This window comes from Lasioglossum baleicum, chromosome 1 (genome assembly GCF_051020765.1).
Source record: "Lasioglossum baleicum chromosome 1, iyLasBale1, whole genome shotgun sequence".
In the NCBI taxonomy this organism is placed as follows: domain Eukaryota; kingdom Metazoa; phylum Arthropoda; class Insecta; order Hymenoptera; family Halictidae; genus Lasioglossum; species Lasioglossum baleicum.
In genome coordinates, this window is record NC_134929.1 from 11036307 (window position 1) to 11055431 (window position 19125).

Here is a 19125-nt window from a genome sequence, read left to right on the forward strand (position 1 = left end):
TCCCTCCAGAACGACTCTCGTTTGTCGCGTAAACAGGCTGTTACGAATCGGCCGGGCATTAACGCATCGGAGAATAGCGTGGTCTTTCTTTCCGTGCAGGCCCTGTCACCGATAAAGCGTTACTTCTTGTTTACACGACAGGAATAACGCAGCGTCGCGACTCGACTCGTAATCCTCTCGTGACCGCCGCGCGCGTTCGCTTAGCCGCACGCGCGATCCCGGGGCGATAAAGGTTCAATTTGGCGACGTACTTCGCCTGCACAACTGTCTAGGCTTCGACGCGTTCGCAGTCTATACGTTCGACTCGGTGGTTGTAAGTAGTACGAGTCGACTAACGGTCCGCCGCTCATTTAACAACGCCCGAACGTTATCGGACTCGCATCAACGTATTAATATCATTCATACTGTGGGATAATAATACTAGCGGTTGATTTGCTGGTGATTATACAGGGCCGTCGAGGTAAATCCGGAAGAGTCATTACATAGAGAAAAACGATTCAAATTCAAGGAAAATATCAATATATAATGTTGTATCATAATATAATGTTCTATCGGGTGTACATCAAGGCTCCCACCTCGGTCCGCTACTATTTATAATTTTCATCAATGATTTGACTACTATTTTTCAATATTGTAAGTACCTACTATTCGCAGACGATTTAAAAGTCTTCTGCAGCATCTCGTCCTACGATGATGCTTCCAGATTACAAGCAGACCTAGATCGTTTTAGTGAGTGGTGTTGCAAGAATGGTATGGAACTCAATATTGAAAAATGCCATGTTGTGCGGTCTTCCCGTCGCTCTGTACCATTCACATATCCTTACCGTCTCAATGATTGTATTCTCTCCTCAATAACTGAGGTAAAGGACTTAGGTATTTTTTTCTCCTCAACCTCGAACTTTTCCAAACATATTCATAACATTGTTAATTCCGCATCAAGAGAACACTCAGGTTTATACTACGCTTTTCTACTGATTTTCACTCAATACGCACAATTAGATTGCTATATATTGCCCTTGTCCGTCCCCAGTTGGAATATGCTTCAGTTATATGGTCTCCGAATAGCTTAAATTATGAAATCATGCTAGAGAGAGTGCAGCATAAATTTCTCCGGTTTTGTTCTCATAAGATTAATAATCCTATGTCAATCTTTGATCACGATTACTCCACAATATTAACCATAGTCAACCTGGAAACATTGTCTACTCGCAGAAGAGTATCCGACCAGAGCTTTATTTTTAATTTAATTAATAACCATATAGATCGTACCTCTCTCCTTATGCAAATCAATTTTTACGCACCTGAACGTGCTTTGAGATCTCGAGCAGGTTTTCAAACACGTAAATGCAAATCCACATATGGATTAACAAATCCTATAAATCGAATTATTGCGAATTCCAACACTCTATATAATAGTATTGACTATTTTAATGGGTCGTTACAAACTATCAAAAAAAAAAATTACGCAGGATTAACTCATAATATCAGTACCTTTATACCAATAGTTTTTTTTTCTTTTATGCATGTCCTTTCTTAGTAATTTATGTTAAGTCTTTATTCTATTGTAAGTCTTTATTCTATTGTAAATGGACCTCGGTCCGTGCATAATAAATAATAATAATAATAATAATATATTCTAACCTTATTTGGTACAACAGTAGTAAATGATATTTACAATAGAATTACTCGATGTATTCTCCATCAGCTGCTACGACCTTCTCTAGTCTGGACCTGAATCGATTGCAGGCTCGTTTGATCTCCTCTTTGTCCATATTTGTCATCACTTTCATAGTGGAGGCTCGTAGAGAATTTTTCGTGTTATGTGGCTTCGTATTTACCTTTGCCTCGACTACGCCCCACATGTAATAATCAAGGGGATTGCAATCAGTGCTAGAGGGGAGCCATAAGTCGGGGCACCAGTGATGACTTAGGTTTTCTTAAAACCAGGTCTGCGTTTTTCTTGCCTCGTGAGATGGAGCAGAGTCCTGTTGGAACTCCTCTTGTTTCTCGGACTCCCTGAATTTTTTAGCCACATCATGCACTACCGTTTTTTGTAGCCAAACACGCAATTATTTCCGAGGTCGATTTTCCGGCACGAAGAGTTTCGACTATTGCCGCTCTTCGGTTGAATTCTCGGTTCATGGTTGAACAAATGTCAGTTGTCGATTGATCAGTGGTTTCTTACCGAATGATCTTACTGCGAATTGTTGTGTTTATACCTGCTTTGTTCATACCTGGTCTGTAAGTCCTCATGGAAAACATTCCGGACTTACCTCGACAGCCCTGTACATGTATGTTTACCATTGACCAAAATAACAGTTATCCTAAAATTTTCTACCATAAAAATCATTAATAAAAAGTTGATTATTATTGAAATTTAAGATAATCTACACAAAATATAGATTTGGAAAGAGTTCGAAGAACAAAATTATTAAAAATATCGCGCATAACAGTTATCAATGAGAGAAGTTCATTTCGATCATTCATAACAGTTATCAATGAGAGAAATTTATTTCGATCGCGCTCATATCGATCGTTCTCATATCTTACTATCTGAAATACGTATTTTAGAACCTTGCACTACATTTCGTTTCACGGTGGCAGCGATTAGAACCTCCTTGTTGTTCGTAAATTCGTAGATATACATTTAATTCTGTTCGAAAGCAGCGCGACGGGTCTCGATGTTATTGCGCAAGGGGTTAATGGAAGCGCGTGCACTCGACGACAACGGCACCGCATCGACACTCCTCCTTTGTCCTTTTCCCTCGTTTCGATAATGCGAACATGTCAATACCGGCCCGATGTCGTTCAGGTGTGGCGCTGTTAAATGGGCGACGACCTTTAACCTGAAAATCTTTTTCGTTGGAAGGAAGCGTTCGAGCGTGAATTGATTCGGTTTATCGATTAAGGGTTCTTCTCGAGCCTCCATCGAGCATTTCGCAGCGGCCGTTATCGTCGGTTTCACGATGAAATCTTCTTAACCGGTGGACAGAGCGCGCAGCGTTCGGCGAAATGAACAAGGGAACACTTTAATCAGGAATGAAAGCACTCGCAGAGCCGATAATTGTAATCTGGCGTGGACGGTAAGCGGCAGGCAGAGAGACCGGACCGGACCGGACCTAGTTGGGAAACACAGCGACAAATGAAAAACATCAACTTGCCGATCGACGTCGCGTGCTCCACGGCTGATTATTCTTGCACAAAGGCACACGCGAATTTTCCGTTTTAATGAAGCCTCGCGAGCGCGGCTCGCCGCACACGAACCGTTAATTGGCTGCCGCGATCAACGAATCGGCGAAGGTGTGCGCGCGAGTATCGATCCGACGAATCGAACCGAGCGCAGGCAGGCAACCCCTCGCGGACGTTGATTTTCCCTGTTTCGGGCTCCCGATTGCCTCGGCTACAATAGATTTCAATGTCGGACACGAGAAACATCGGAATCGCTGAACCGCGGGGCAGTAGGCGCGGAAAACCGGACGTTCGCGATATTCGAAACTCGATCGGAACGCTCTTTTATTATAGTTCGATCGAGAATAGAGTCGGTTTACAGGCTGATGAAATAGGATTAGCTACGCGTGTTGTCGGTGGGTTCAAAAATCTGTAGTAATAAAAACCGCAGCTTCCAACGCGAAGGTACACTGGTGGTAAAAATGATAAGGCACCTCAAGGTTTTCAGCAATTAACATTCATTTGTACATTTAGAAAGTAACTACACAACAAAATAAGGTACTAACTTTTATATAATATACTAGAAATTAAATAACTCGTTCAAGCCACTCATTTCTACAAAAATTGACTTCCAATGTGGGCAAAATGATAAGGCACTTTGAATATAAAATAAGAAAAGTATTAGAATCAACAAAATTACACAATTTTTGGCAGGGACTGCCCTTTACGTTGTGCCACTTAAATCATTCTTCTTGATAAACTTCTATATAGATTTTTTATATCACTTTGATGTATGCTTTCCCAAGCTTCTAAAATTGCTGATTTCAATTCGGATACTATACTGTACTGCTTTCCACCTTCGTATAATATTCTTGACAGTCTTCTCTTGACAGGCCGACTCAAAACCTTTATATTTTTCGCTTCAAAATAATTTTTTACTATGCGAGCGGTATGTGCACAGCTGCATTATCTTGGTGAAATATTATATTTTCTGCCAGCAATTCTGCGAGCATATGTTTCAATTTGCTCCGTAATTAAATTTAAGTAGCCAGCAGTATTCATACGGCCTCGCATAAATTTTATTTCCATTTTTCCTCTACAGCCGATTCCTCCCCATATTATTACTGCACTACCATCACATTGTCGACGACTCAAAACCCTTTGTTCCTTTCTTAAATCATGGAAATAGTACTTGTATCCAAAAGTTTCTTTTCATCCGTGAATATAATTCGTTTCCACTGAGATTTCACGACATATGATATGAAATTTTGTGTCTGTACAACGGTGCCTTATCATTTTGTCCACCAGTGTACATACAGGTCAATCTTTTACCTATTCTAATGTACTACAGTATGTACTTCATTACTATTATAAATATGTTGCTCCAAATAACTACACAGTGTTTCCGCATATCCTGTATTTAATCTATGCGTAAAAATATAAAAGTGAAAGCTATACAATGTTGCGATCTGCTCAGACTAAATGCTTCTACCTGGCTGACGACGATCTTCACTTTATGCCCTCGCCTGTGCCCTCCCGACCTTGGGAAAACCGCCCCTTACACTTAAGGTGTAACTTCACAGTAGAACTACCGTTGCACCCACGGTGCAAAACAGTGATAGATGGGTAGTAATTCTCTGGCCGCCGCCAGATGGTGCATGGCTCGTAGGTTCCGTACGTGTGCGAATGAGATTGTGTGTATTCGAGCGCGTTACTGAATACACCAATCTCATTCGCACACGTACGATACCTACGACCCATGCGCCGTCTGGCGGCGGCCAGAGAATTACTACCCATCTATCACAAAACGTCAACGTTACAGAGATGCTAAGTCGGCACACCTGTATAATGCACCGCGGTTGCACCCTACAGAACCGTCGCTTTATCTTCCACCTGCTTGCTGCTGCGAAAAAGTTGTAGGATCGGATACGAAATCAGAGGCAGCTCGCAGGGCTATCGTCGCGTAATTCTTTTCGTATTTATCATCTGTGAACGACGAGGGTATAATACAGCCGGACCATTATCGCTGTAATAACGCGAGGAAAGGATGCAACAACGAGGGAAGCTGCGTAGTCACGGCGCACAAGAGAACGCAATCCTGGCTAATGGCTAATGGCGAGCACGACTGGCAGATCCTAATTGCCGCGAGAATGGAAGAATGGAAGAATGGAGGGCGATGGTGCGTTGCTGGCCCAACGTATCGTCTGGAGTCGGAGCAGCTCGCGCACGACTGACCGACGCTGATAATGGGTACTGATCGTCGAAAGGTCTGATACGTGTCAATTAGCTAGTCGCGAACTAGTTGAACGAGTTCGAAAATTACAAAACTGCGGACGGTATTGAAGGAGCGCGGGGAAGACGGTGATCGCGTAGGAATACCACAAATTTTAATCGAGTTAGAAAGCACTTAACGCCTCCCCATGGAAGCTCATCCGAGCGTGTTCGGATGCCGGCAGAAAAGCTGGCGGTCCAAGCCCATTTCCGGCTTCCGTCGGCCGTTTTACTACCACCGAACGAGAGATGGTCACCGTGTTCACCAATTCACTCGTGCCCGCGCGAGTTTGCGAGCGGGCACACGCGCGCAACACACCGAGCATTTTAATCCTGTTACAAAGCACTTAGCGCTGCTAATGGCCGTTTCTTACTTCTTACGTCGCAGCTGCTGGATCGGCTTCGTCCACCGGAAATTGCGCAAGTTTTCCGCAACTTTTGAATAACGCGGGCTCGTCGAGAGGCCGCCGAGCAGTTTAAATCGAACCCGGTTTCTTTGTTCACCGCCCCTACTCCACGCCCGCTCCCTTCCCGTCCTGGGTCGTTAATTTCTCGCGGGACGGTTTCGCAGTCGCGTCGCGCAGTCGAGTTATCGTTCGGCGAACGAGCGAGCCGGGCACAATCGACGGAGAATATCCCCGCGAACGAGCTTTCAATTCCTTTTCGCGAGGATTTTACCGCGCTGGGAATCGCGAAACGCGTCGCCCGCGAACCGTTCGTTCATGGTCGCCATTAAAACCGTAATAATCGTAAGCGACGACTTTTCGCTACCATGCCTTTCCTCTCCTTCGCTGCTGTCCTCGGAGATTTATGGCCGGAACTTAAACGGAGAAAAGCCGATATCCTTCTCCCGCGTAACACGATCCCGTCGATCATTCCTGCGACCGGCTAATTCCACGATCAACTCTTCCGATAATCGATCGGTACTACCATTCGAGATTGAATCCGGCCTGGATCGCGTGCGGTTTACGTCCTATGTGATGTGCGATGTTACGTCCTATGGGACGTTTCTTTTGGAAACGGCTCGGGGACACGTTTCTCCGTTTGCGTGTACTACAGGGTGACAAGAAATAACGGAGTTAAACATTTCTTATTATAATTCTGTCAAATCGACGAATTTTGAAAAACCGAATGATAACAACCATAACATAGACCTTTAGTATTCATATATTTAAGAAGTTTCGAAGTGGCCACCCTTTGAGCCGATTCAGAGGCTCAAACGTGTTTTGAAATTTTCGGCTGTGGGCCGCAGCTCTTCTGGCGTCATTCGGTCCCACACTCGAAACTTTTATGGGGCTGAGCACAGGCCCTGGCCTCCAAAATCGACCAAACGTTGGAGTTCATAGAGTTGAGATCCGATGAGTACTGCGGCCATTCCGCAGATGTGATGAAACCTGGAAAATGGGATTTGCTACGGTTTTCGTAGATGAAGGGGCCAAAATCAACCAAGAAGTGTATCGACGGGACATTCTCGAAGCCGTCGTACTTCTGTGGGCCCAACAGCACCTCGGCGATCCGGAATGGACGTTACAGCAGGATTCCGCGCCGGCCCACAGGGCGAAAACGACTCAGGAGTGGTGCAAAGCCCATTTTCCAGGTTTCATCACATTTGTGGAATGGCCGCCGTACTCACCGAATCTCAACCCGACGGACTACAGCGTGTGATCGATTTTGGAGGCCAGGGCCTCTGCTCGGCCCCATAAAAATTTGGAGTCATTGAAAAAATCTCTGTACCAGGAGTGGGACCGAATGACGCCAGAAGAGCTGCGGCCCATTGCCGAAAATTTCAAGACACATTTGAGCCTCTGTATCGGCGCAAAGGGTGGCCATTTCGAAACTTCTTAAATATATTAATACTAAAGGTCCATGTTATGGTTGTTATTATTTGGTTTTTCAAAATTCGTCAATTTGACAGAATTATAATAAGAAATGATTAACTCCGTTATTTCTTGTCACCCTGTATCTACGCTCCAGCGTTTGCTCTGATATCCGGTGCGGGAGCAATATTGTCAACGGTATTCGCTGCATAGTTCAGCCTTGCGAAGGACTGTAAACTTCGTCACGGGAACTATCGAGTAATTATGGTGACATCGGTTTTCGACGTGGACCCTCTTGCTTCTGGATGCACTTGGAATGCAGCCTTCTGTTCCCGGAGTCTATTAGATCTTCCTTAATCCTGGATAACTAGACTGCCGTGCGTGGCAGTTCCGACGTGATTAAAACGACGTGCCGATGTAAATAGAGTCTTTTGTAGTCTAGGATTGAAGCTGGAGCTGCTGCCAACCCACAATGTACCGAATCACCATTTTAGGTGGAAAAAATGCATGTCGGAAAAATATAAGGTGGAGTGGGGTAAGGGTGGATTTATAGTGGAGCGGCGAGGTGAGCTGTGCGGTCAAAAAGAAAAAGAAAAACAAAGAAAATACATATGTACTTTTTCATTAGTATGTGTCGATATGTTGTCACGAATGTTGGTTTCTTTTCACCGCGCTGCTATCAGCGATGCTCGCAGCTCCACTATAAATCCACACTAAGTGTGTAAACGGGGCAATTTCTCTAGCTTGTATTTATTAATGTAGTATAAGTTAGTATGAACTATTCGACATAGATGTCGCTCAAGAATAAAGGTGTTTTCCTCGCTTAAATCAACTTTTTAAATATTGTACTATACGATTCAAACTTTTTTGAATTGTAGAGAAAATACTGAAAGTTGCATTTTACAACTTTCTTATGTGGGCCTATATTGAAAATTTTTAAAAATACGTTTCGTAGACCTGTGCCAATAATATGCATTGTGAAATTTTAGTTGAAATCGATTGATGCAGAAAAAACGACAGCCATTGAAAGATGTAAGAATTCTTAGATTTACCGCCGTTATAGGCCGAAAGTCTGCAATTTTTACCATCTTTAAACGTTCGTAGCTCATTGCTACGTCGATCGATTTTGACGAAATTTTCAGGATGTGTTTAATAAAAACAGATCTACAAAACGTATTTTTTAAATTTTCAATATAGGCCCACATAAAAAGGTTGAAAAATGCAACTTTTAGTATTTTCTCTACAATTCAAAAAAGTTTGAATCGAATAATACAATATTTAAAAAGTTATCGTCTTTTTTAGAGCGTCCGAATATTAATTCGAGTAACTGTACATCAGTTAAAAGTCCAACTTTGCAAAAACTAGTGCTCACTTACCCCACTCCACCTTATTCTTCTTTGGGAATGTTTACCGAGCCTAATTAAACCATAATCATTCATTTAATAGCGATATAAGCGCATAAGTCAATACGTGAAAATACGCGAAGCCTTAGAGAGCTGAAATTTCGTACACAGGTTGCCGTTAGCCCAAAGGGGTGCACGAATATGCTTTTATCCCGGAGATCCTACAGGATTAAGTGCTAAAAATATGCCTCTAGAAATAAGCCAGCCGTTGATTGTTCAACAGTAATTATGCTAGTGCTTAAATAAAGAAGTTAATTCAGTTATTTCCTATGAAAGCGTTATTATAATTTCAATAATTGTCGAATAGAAGACCGGTGATTTTTGACCGTGGTAGGTTTAGTATTTTCCTTAGCTCAGTCAGCTAGGCAACGAATCTCTGTAGTCAGGTCTATTTAGCAGGAGTATACAGAATAATAGCAACGTTATCGACGCGTCCACATTCGACGTCTACGTTGCGGATAATTGTCGAACCACGAACACGGATCGTCGGTGTGTACGATCGTGTAAATTCGAAATATTTCGTTGAGATGGAAGTCGGTTTTTCCGGCTGTCGAGCTTCGGCGAACGACGCGACCCGATGGGATGCTCGATACGGATTGCGGGAAGCCTCGGAGCGACTTCGTCGAGCACGGGCCTTTCTTCCCGGCTCCGCGAGATGCTCTTTCTCGACCGCGCGCTCTCGATAACTTCGTAAATTATGCATGACACGGTTTCGCGCGAACGAACCGCTCGATACGGACGGCTCCTCGCGGCAAAAGGCTCCGGCGAAAAAAGGTAGATGGTCGAGAGAAGAAGGAGGCTGTGCGAGGTTGCGAGGCTTCGAGATGGAAGGGAGAAACGGTAGAAGCTTAAGGTTGCTCGCTGCTCCGGGGATCCTCGAGGAAAGAGTAGCTTTTAAAATTCACGAGAACATCGTTCGGAACGGATTTCGGTCGGTGGAAGTGTCGAGGTACAAAGTGGCTCCGCGGAGCACGTAATTTCAAAACACACGTGCTACCCGTGGATATCGGCCTGGTTCGACCGAGAACAGCATCGAGATCGCTCTGAATCACCAAGAGCAAAAAGAAACTCGGACCGAGACCAACACACCTAATGGACTCGCGAATAGTACGTGGTTACGTTCCGCGGAAAGGAAATGCGATCGAGTTTCTGGCAGATGATCGAGGAAAAGTCTCCGAGTAGAAAGAGTTAATACTGCTTATCGACGACGCAATCAACTGGCAACCGAGATCCTCTAAGAAGTCTCGGTATTCTTTGCTCTAATTCTTCTCGTGGTTATAGAGCAAAGCCTTTCCATTTTATACCGTTAACGAGTTTGCTTCGGCCAAAGGAGACCTATTAGCGGCTTTCTAAATGATTGTTCCACGAGAAAGGGAAGCTTGAAAATCTTCGCCGGGATAGCAATCCCAAGGGGAGTTGTTTGGGCGTCTGGCCGTGGATCATACAGTTTTACAGACTATTAGTGAGCCTCCTCGGGAGGGACGATCTTCAACGCGTGGGGACATGCTGTTGCGTTTAATGTAAACGACACCGCGATAATAGCAACGCAACGACGCGGTCCGGCCCGGATTCGGGATGCCGGCGTGTCGCGAGCGCGACAAATTGGATTCTGTAGGTCGTCGCGCGACAAACGAGGCCGCGCGCATTCGTTTAAAACCGTTCTCGTGTCGCGACACGGTGAACAAGTTGTTCCGCCTACGGAGGATCGATCGGTTCGCCGGGGTTAATGGAATCGGTAGCGCGAGCTTTCGCGCTTTTCCGTTGGGGCGAAGGGACGTGAAAGGACGAGGAGGGACGAGAAGGGACGAGGAGGGTCTAGATGAGGGTTGAGGAGGAGATTCTCCGTCCGCGAGACCGTGCGAGTACACTGTTTCCACGAGTTGCCCGGGTTTGGATGGGATCGAGAGTTCGCAAGGGTGCGCCGACGCCGACGTCGGTCTGTTTGCATGCGAGGCGGTATATTCCGCGAACTTGCCGGAGACGCGTAAATCGAGTTTGCCCCGGGGGCTGGCTCCGGTCTCGTTCGAGTTGCGGCCGCACGTACGCGCGCGGCTCCAGATTTAGCCGGCGCGGCGCGCGATTCGTCTAAAACGCGAAACGCGCGACAACCGACAACCAACGCGACCCGTGGAACCCTAATCAGGCTCATTGTGTCAAAGCTCCCCCGGTAATTAAACGCGCATCGCGTAACGAATGCAGACGCAGCGCCGCGCGAAACCCGGACTTGTAGATTCCCCGAGCACACTGTAGCGCAAACTTTCCTGCTGGTGCGGATTCGGTGAGACCGGCCGAACCCGATCCGACCATGAGCTCTGTGATTATATAGTTATCATTTACATATAGTACACCAGAGTTTGAAAAATGTGTTGGAAACTCTCGTCGACGAATAGCAAAATCTTGTCTATTTTGATCAAATCGATTCTTCTATTCGAGGCACAGACGAGCCTGATTTGTTCGTTCACGAATGAAGAACGATATCGTTATCGGGCCTCGTGGGAAATTTCGGGTAACCACGCAAGGCTTGATAATAACAATACATACCAGACATCTGAAACTCGTTACAGTAATTCTTCCATCGAAGTCCTGGGTCGCCTGTTCTATCGAAGTCCACTGCGTACTCACTCCACTGCCGGCCAACGCTGCGCCGCGCCGTAGAGCGGCGATGATTGATCTCGGCTCGGGTATATCGGTGTGAACACCACACATTGACTCGAGTGAATCGAGTTCTCAAACTTCTTAGTTTTAATGATCGGTTTATGGGACTGTTACTAGCTTATTCCTGGCGTTTCTCTGATTAAAAATGATACCAAACACGATATAATTTCAACGTTATTTAGTGGTTTAATCGACGGTAAAAAGTTTCGAAGGCAACGAAGACCAGCGACAACGCGTGCCTTTGAACTGTGCCGGCGACGTCGACTGTCCGCGTCCCTTTCTTTCTTATACGCTCTTCTTCGTTGCGTTCGAAACTTTCATCGTCGAATTAAACCACTAAATATTGGCCAAATTATATCGTGTTTGGTATCATTTTAATCAGAGAAATGCCACGAATATGTTGATGAAAGTTCCATAATGATCTCATAAAAAATAAAGAAGCTGAGGTCCTGGTGTTTCATTGTGATGACGCACGGGCCTTTAAACACGCTTCGGCCACGCGATCCTATTTCATTCTGTCCTTCCCTATGTTCGGCTCGTCGTTTGAAGTCTCGGCGGTAGACGCAGTCATAAAAATTTTGCCACCCTATTCTATCGAAGTCCGTTCAAAACACGGGTGTTGGGACTTCGATAGAAGAATTACTGTATTTTGCTTCTCGGTAGTCCCAGCATTGAAGCACACGCACTTCGAGCTAGCGGGAGCGGAGAGCTAGATTGTTTACGGTTGGTTAATTCGGAGGCGGTCGGACGCGGCTCGTGTGTCGTTCGACGCAAGCCGCGCCACTGAATTTATCGTCGAATAATTCAACTAACTGTGCCGCGTCCGTCCGTAAACAGAATTTCTTTTCGTCCCGGCAGACTTGCTTAACCTGCAACGGCGTGTGATGTATAACAATTCGTTCGAGCAGTAATGAAGTTAAATATTACTTCCGGGGTACGGAATGTTGGTACATAGTTGGATCAGTTCGTACCGTTGGAGAGACAAACGTTAATCGATGGTCCAGCGAGGCCGTTGAAACGCTCGGCTAGACCGTTGGTAGCCGCGAGGTGCAAAGTTCTCTGCGGCGAAATAAATCGCGGCGGTCGAGTCTCGTCGTGAACGTTCGTCGCCTCCGTTCTCCCCCTCTCGAGTGCCCTTCAACGTTTAATTCCACTAGATTTAACGGGATCCAGTCTATATCTGCCGGATATATATCTTCAGCCGCTCCCTTCGCTTTTCCCGCGGCGCGGCGCACAGCGAGCTCCATTCAGAGGTTCGAGGAGATTCCGCGTTCCCGTGGTGTGAAAATAAATGCGTGATTCGACCGCTCGCAGAGCTGGTCCGCGAGGCTAGGCGGTTTGCTCGTATATCAGTTGACTATTCGCTTGTCTGCTTCAGATACGGTTGACGCCGCTCCGCGGCCGCCGTTCCGTTCGGCTCCCGCTTCGCAGAAGCCCGCGGAAAATTCTCTTAAAGTTTAAGATGCCATTAAGCCGCGCACGCAGAACCTGTCGCCGCCAGATGCTCGGCGTATCATCGAATTTATGAAACCAATAAGCGGCGACGGAAAGGTTTGCCGAGGGGGAAAAAACTTCTCCATCCTTCGGTTCGTTCCGCTCGCTTCTTCTCCCGTGATTCGAAGGCTCGGTTATGCGAGTTCGGTGGTCGCTTAGGGTCGAGGAAGAGGATCGGCGAAGGAGACAATAAACGCGGCAGACAAATAGCTGACAAATAGCGGCGAGCCGTGTGCGTCGGCGTTTCGTAATTAGATTTTAATCGGAATGAATCACCGGACGCGGCCTCGGGCACCGAGCAACGCCCGAGACTTACGGTATCGTCGATGCACTAATTCACGACGCATTAGCGCAGCTGCATCCTCCGCAGCCTCTAATGGCTTCTGTTCGTTGGTCCTCGGCCCGAGAAAGTACATTGCCCGGTCCCGACCTCTTCGGCGAGGACAATTTCCATCGCGATGGCTTCCGTCCCGCGTCAAATTTACTCGGCCGCCGAATGCTCGCCTTTATCCGAGCAGGACCGGTCAATTACCGGCCTGTTTCCTTGTATCGCGTACCCCACCGGGCCCGCAGAGAGAAATCGATCTGATGGAAACGCGCTCTGTTCCCTGTTTGCTCTTCTCGTCCCCGTAACGTGGCGGAATTCGTCCGATATTTATAGACCTGCCGAGCTGATTCCTATCGAATGCTTTCACGATTGTTCTATACAGGGTGGTCCGTTTAACCCCTTAACCTACGATTTACTTTCCAAACATTTTGGCCGAAATGCCCGTGATATTCACTTTTGGCCCGATCATCGTACTACGGGCTATGTCCGTAGTTGTGGGTTAAGGGGTTAAGTAGGGCCACCTAAATATCTCTTCAGGTTATCGTGATGCAAAACATATTTTTTACGTAATGTGCATGGTGTCAATGGACCAAATATCTGGCAAGAATATCTTTGTCCGAAAGTAATTTTTTTCGGAGTTATCAAGCTCATCGATGTTTCTGAATAACTAAATTTTTTTATTGCATCGTGTAACTAATCGAAAAATACATACAAGACAGTTATCTATTGCTCAGGATTTTCAAGGTAAACTAGAAATTGTTTCCCTGGAAACAAAGTTTATTCCTTTATTCATTACCCATTACTATATTACAATAATTATGTACACTATGCACAATCCTACCTGTAAACAAAGAAACGACATTTAAAGTTTATTCCATATCACATCTCCATTCACACTTTTATTACTCTCTCAATTTATGAACATGTGCTCTGTTCTATTACGCAATCACTCTCATCTATCAATCTTCTCTCTCCCAGCAGACACTCTACAATCACTCCATACTCCACGCTCTGCAACGCGCGAAAAAGGTAAAACTTTAATTTTCGAAGATCAATTGTCAAAGAAAAGGGTCAAATATGAAAGTTATAGAGAATTAAATTTCCAATCGCCAAGGTAGTCCCGGATTTTTCCTAAAACCTACCGTTGAAAAGCTACAGCTGTTTAAAAAGTCGCTAAATCAAAAAGTTTAAGAAAAACGCACACTTTTTGTGTTATAACTACTAAACTATGCAACCTACAGAATCGGATCAGTCTCCATTTGAAAGAACTCGGCGAGCTGAATCCAATGAGTACCTCGAGTTGAATATTGATGCTACCAGTCAAAAGTTATAAGCAGAAACGTGCCCAAAAGAGGGCGAAAAAGTCGTTTCTGGTCACTAATGACGTCGCAACTATTGAACGAATGAACTTTTTCGAATGCGGATTGTCCTAAAACCTTCCCGAAGAAACGCCGCGTCTAATGGCTCAAACCCCAGATTTCTACGTTCAGCCGTTTCGGAGATCTTAGATTATGAACAAACAAACATTTACAGATAGATAGAAGATAGATACAGTGGTCAAAACTATAAAGTCATCTTCTTTTTCATAGATATTTTAAAAATATCACCATTTTTGTTGATTTATCGTATCTGGTCTTGTGCCTTGTAGAGACTCGGATAGAGGGACTGCGTACTCTAGACCGCTATGTTTACTATTTACGTTTTTTAAAATTTTTTTCTGTGTGGTGCAGAACACAAGTGCGAAGTTTCTATAAAGTCACTTAGTGTTTCTCTGTATTCTGAGCAGAGAACTACGGAAGACAGCGACTATTCTAAAAGTATTAGTTTTAGAACTCACAGAAATCCTGTTTGTGATCATTTGATTCACGTGTATGAGAATGTCGAGAGTATAAGTACTAACAAGTGAAGAAAAAGCATCAATCGATGCTTATAAAGATATGGGCTGCTCTAATCGCACAATTGCTAAGAAAACTAATCGGTCATATACGGTGATTAATAATTATATCAATTTACGTGAGAATTACGGAAAAAATCATCTTAAAGGTAGTAATAAAAAATAGTCAAAGAGACTACATTCAATATTAATGAGGTCTGCAGCTAAGGAAAGGAAAAACGCAGCACAATTTCGAGCTGAATTGGAGCCCCCAGTAACAACAAGACGTGTGCAACAACTTTTAAATTCTTCTGGACAAAAATACAACGTAAACCAGGCCTTAAAGAAGTACATGAACCGGCCCGTATTGATTTCGCACGGGCACAAAACACAATGACTTTATAGAAATTTCGATCACTGTATAATAGATAGATGGAGCGTATTTCCACGTTACCAATTTGCGAAGCCTGTTTTCGTCTCTTGAGTTAGGAACATCCGTGGATACTTTGTTGGACAGGGTCGATCGCGCGTAGAAGGTACACGCAGCCGAGAAACCGGAAACCGGACGAAGGAAACGGACCGATGACGCGACGCCCTCCCGGTGGTTGACGTGAGGCGTCGGAACGCTCGCCGGTTCCTGGTTCCCGGTTTCTGGGCGCCTTGGGAACGGTAGCCCTGAGTGCTAATAGAGGTGGTTACGGAGTTTAGACCACTTACAGCCCTTTGGCCCTTCTCCCGATCATTTCCAAGGCTCTCACGGCTTACCGCTCTATACTCTATCCCCTTTATCGGTAATTTCGTCTGCTCCTTAAGGAGCCCGTTGCCGCCAGGCCATCCTCCCACAGCTCCTCCTGCTTCGTCTCCTCTCGATTATTAGCCTTGCTATTAGGGATCGAGCGGGTGGCGTTTCGGATAAAGGAGCGAGAGGCCGAGTAGGGGTTAGAAGAGGCACGGGAAAGGAACAAACCGATCCCTCGATAGGGAAAATGAACCCGGATCGAAATAAACCGGCGTTCCTCTTCAGCGAGTCGGGGCGACGCCAGTTCGTGGTGCTTTGTTCCTTGAATAGCCAAACGCTCGCGCTCGTTCAAAACCCGATATTGCCTAGTTGGAGTAAGATGATGTATACTTGACGCTTGTTTAGTAACACAAATCATTTCGTAATATAGCAACCTGTTCGGCGTGTTTCACGTGGCTCGCGTGTCTGGGATATTGTCTATTTGAAAGTCAAATGCGATCTGATGTGTGCCGAGTGTGCGAGGTGCTCGAATGCAACGAATGTTTGCCTCTCTGTTCGATGATGTGTGCCGCTGATAAGCCCAAGAGTTAGCGCAGAGGTGTTGCAAAAATATGAAAGATAGTTCCGTGTCCCAAACAAATCATTGACAATTTCAGTAATTCCCTGCGAAATTGAGTTAGTATGGGAAAGGGATGAGAGGGGGGACAGGGTCGCCAAAATCATAATAATGACTAGGTACAATAGATGCTCCTCGTCACCTCTTTCCCCACTGTCCTCTCTTTTCTTTGCTGTTCGAACGTTAACTTTGCTTGAGCGAATGAGACGTGCTTCTGACCAACAAAGACCAAAAAGTCTCCTTTCTCGCCTCTCTTTATACAATTAAGTTACGTTTAGTGCCAAGTGGTGTCGGGTTAATTACATTCATTTAAGATAGACTTAGATTTTTAATGAAGTGGACATTGGACTTTTCTCTTGCTTAAATACCAAGCTATTTATTCCAGCGCCATTATTTCCACTTCCTTCCTCGATCCTTCTATTCCTTAACAGCTTCACTTTTCTTACGGTTTTATTTCGATTCGTCTCGCATACGTTAGGTAGCCAGCACGCCGACGTTCGTAAATACAGAAAACGGGAGGTGGATAGGCGGATAGGTCGGGCTAAGCGAGGAACGGGCATAAACGGATGGATATGATTCACCGGGATCTAAACGAGGACCACCGCGCCGTTAAGCCGGGAAACACCGCTTCCCGGTCGCGATTCTTTCACTGGGTTGTAGCTGATAACGGCACCGGGATAACGGCAGACCGTGCTTAACGTCCTGGGGTCGGGTCGCGGGTGAACCGGATACCGGGCATGCCCGACAAACAGACAGCTATACGACGTGCGGAATTTCCTGTTAAATTCGCGATACCGCGCCCCGTATTGTGCCCGCCGCTGTTCTAAATACTCTGTCGAGCTGCGGAAAAAATGAAAAATCCGATTTCTCCCAGCGCGAAAAGAAAGTTACCGGTTCCCCGGTAAAGTTCTATACTAAACACAATCAGTGAAGATTCCCCGGAGTTTAGACTTTCGAAGTCGATAGAGCCACTTCCTTGCTTCGATTCTTCAAACTTCCACCTCGAAGCGCCGCGAACACGTCGTTCGTAGGTGTGCTCGCCATTTTTGCACTGTACTCTTAAACATTATCTGTTCCTTCTATTAATTTCATGCATTTTTCACTGCTGGGAAAGCTTTAATTTCTCTCAACGATGATAATCACTTTCGCTTTTATCACAACTCGTTTGTCGCACTGTAAAATAAAGGATGTGACAACATCGTTCTTCCTGTAAAACTACGTATTTTGCAATATAAGACGACGAGAAGAGGAACGTGCTACACGGATATAATTATTTATTATACAAATCGACAACACCAATACGTTGAAGCGTTGTTAATATACAATAAAAAATATATTGAACATGGTAGATTGTTTATTAAATCCTACTATGTTTTTAGTTTGTTTGTTTCAATTGTAAACATCTTTTTTTTTATTTTTAATGTATTGTACTATTTTGTAGTAACAAAGTTATTTTTCTTTACTCACCTTCCCCATCCTTACCTTGAACATTTTTGTGACGCCTGGATTATCGTTGATTTTCCGACAATTTTCGACAATTATCAACGTTTTTCGACCGTCTGACTTGTCGTTGAGTTGCACTATTGAATTTCGTGGTTTTCGAATAATTCCCCCAAAAATTGACTTTTGTATTAGGAGAATATGATATCGAAGGGGGTGGCACGAAATTCAGTAGTGCAACACGACAAGTCAGACGTCCGAAAATTTTCGAAAACCTTGAAAATTGAACTTATAAGTAAATGGCACGAAAGTCAGTAGTACAACTCAACGAAAAGTCAGATGGCCGAAAATTTTAGAATCTCCAGAATTTTCACTATTTTCGCAACTCCAAATCAGTAGTACAATTCAAAGATAACTCAACCACAATCTTTACATTTTTCGGAAATTTCGCCAACTTAATAGTAGGGTAGGGGTTTCAATAAATAGTACATGATGTTGGTATATTTTTGTGTATTAGTATATTATTAGTATAGTATAGTATAGTATATTAATAGTATATTAAATAGATATTTATTGTATATTAAAAGTGTACAAACTCTCTCTCTTAAATAATAAATCGCAGTAAAGAATTATTAGTTACACACTGTTCGACAGAGTTTGCGTTAATGCATTAGTTGGGTATGATGTTTTAAACTGTTGTTCATTTCTTGATTTTCGTGCAAATGATTCTTGCCGTAACAACAACAACAACAACAACTCGGCAAGCTAACATAAGCGTGGTAATAATTCAATAAAAGAATTACGAAACAAAAAGCGAATTTATAGTTGCCAATTTAATACAATTGATCGTTCGAGCGTACAAGCTCCTCTTCATTTGTCCACCTGCAGCTTTGCAATTGCTTTCGAAATGTCTGGAAAAGTGTATCTGGTTAGAAAAGCTTGAAATTCATCAGAAGCGCGCGCGATAGAGCGCAAAGACACGTGAATAGAAAATACAAAGCGCGATGTGCTTCTTCCGTAGAGCAAAGTCGTTTCCCAGTGGCTCCTCGTATTTTTAATTTCGCGTATCCCCCCCGGCGTCGAAATCGATTTCCCCCGGACATTTCGCATTCTCCCCGACGCGCGACGGAAGGACGAATGCTCGCGTTCTAGACACCGGTGCCTCTTATGTAATCGCTTCGACTGTCCTTCCGTCTCTGCTCGGCCGTGTAAAAGCCAACGACAAAAGGACGCAGCGTCGCGTCGGATCGAAGGATATCGGAACTTTCGGAATTCCCCGGGAACACGTAAAGTGCACAGCGTGCGCAAAGTGCAAGGAATT

The 19125-nt window shown here is 44.6% G+C and overlaps 1 protein-coding gene across 4 annotated transcripts in view; it reads left to right on the top strand.

Annotated features, from left to right (window-relative positions):
* Positions 1 to 19125, top strand: part of LOC143214709 (uncharacterized) — a 144789-nt gene that overhangs the window by 70773 nt on the left and 54891 nt on the right. For 2 of the 4 annotated variants that reach the window (XM_076436065.1, XM_076436066.1), the window contains exon 3: positions 1 to 19125. This exon is cut by the window's left edge and continues 55311 nt beyond it; it is cut by the window's right edge and continues 11457 nt beyond it. The exons of the other annotated variants lie outside the window; for them this stretch is intronic. The gene's annotated coding sequence lies outside the window, so the exon portion shown is untranslated. 4 annotated transcript variants of the gene reach the window in all.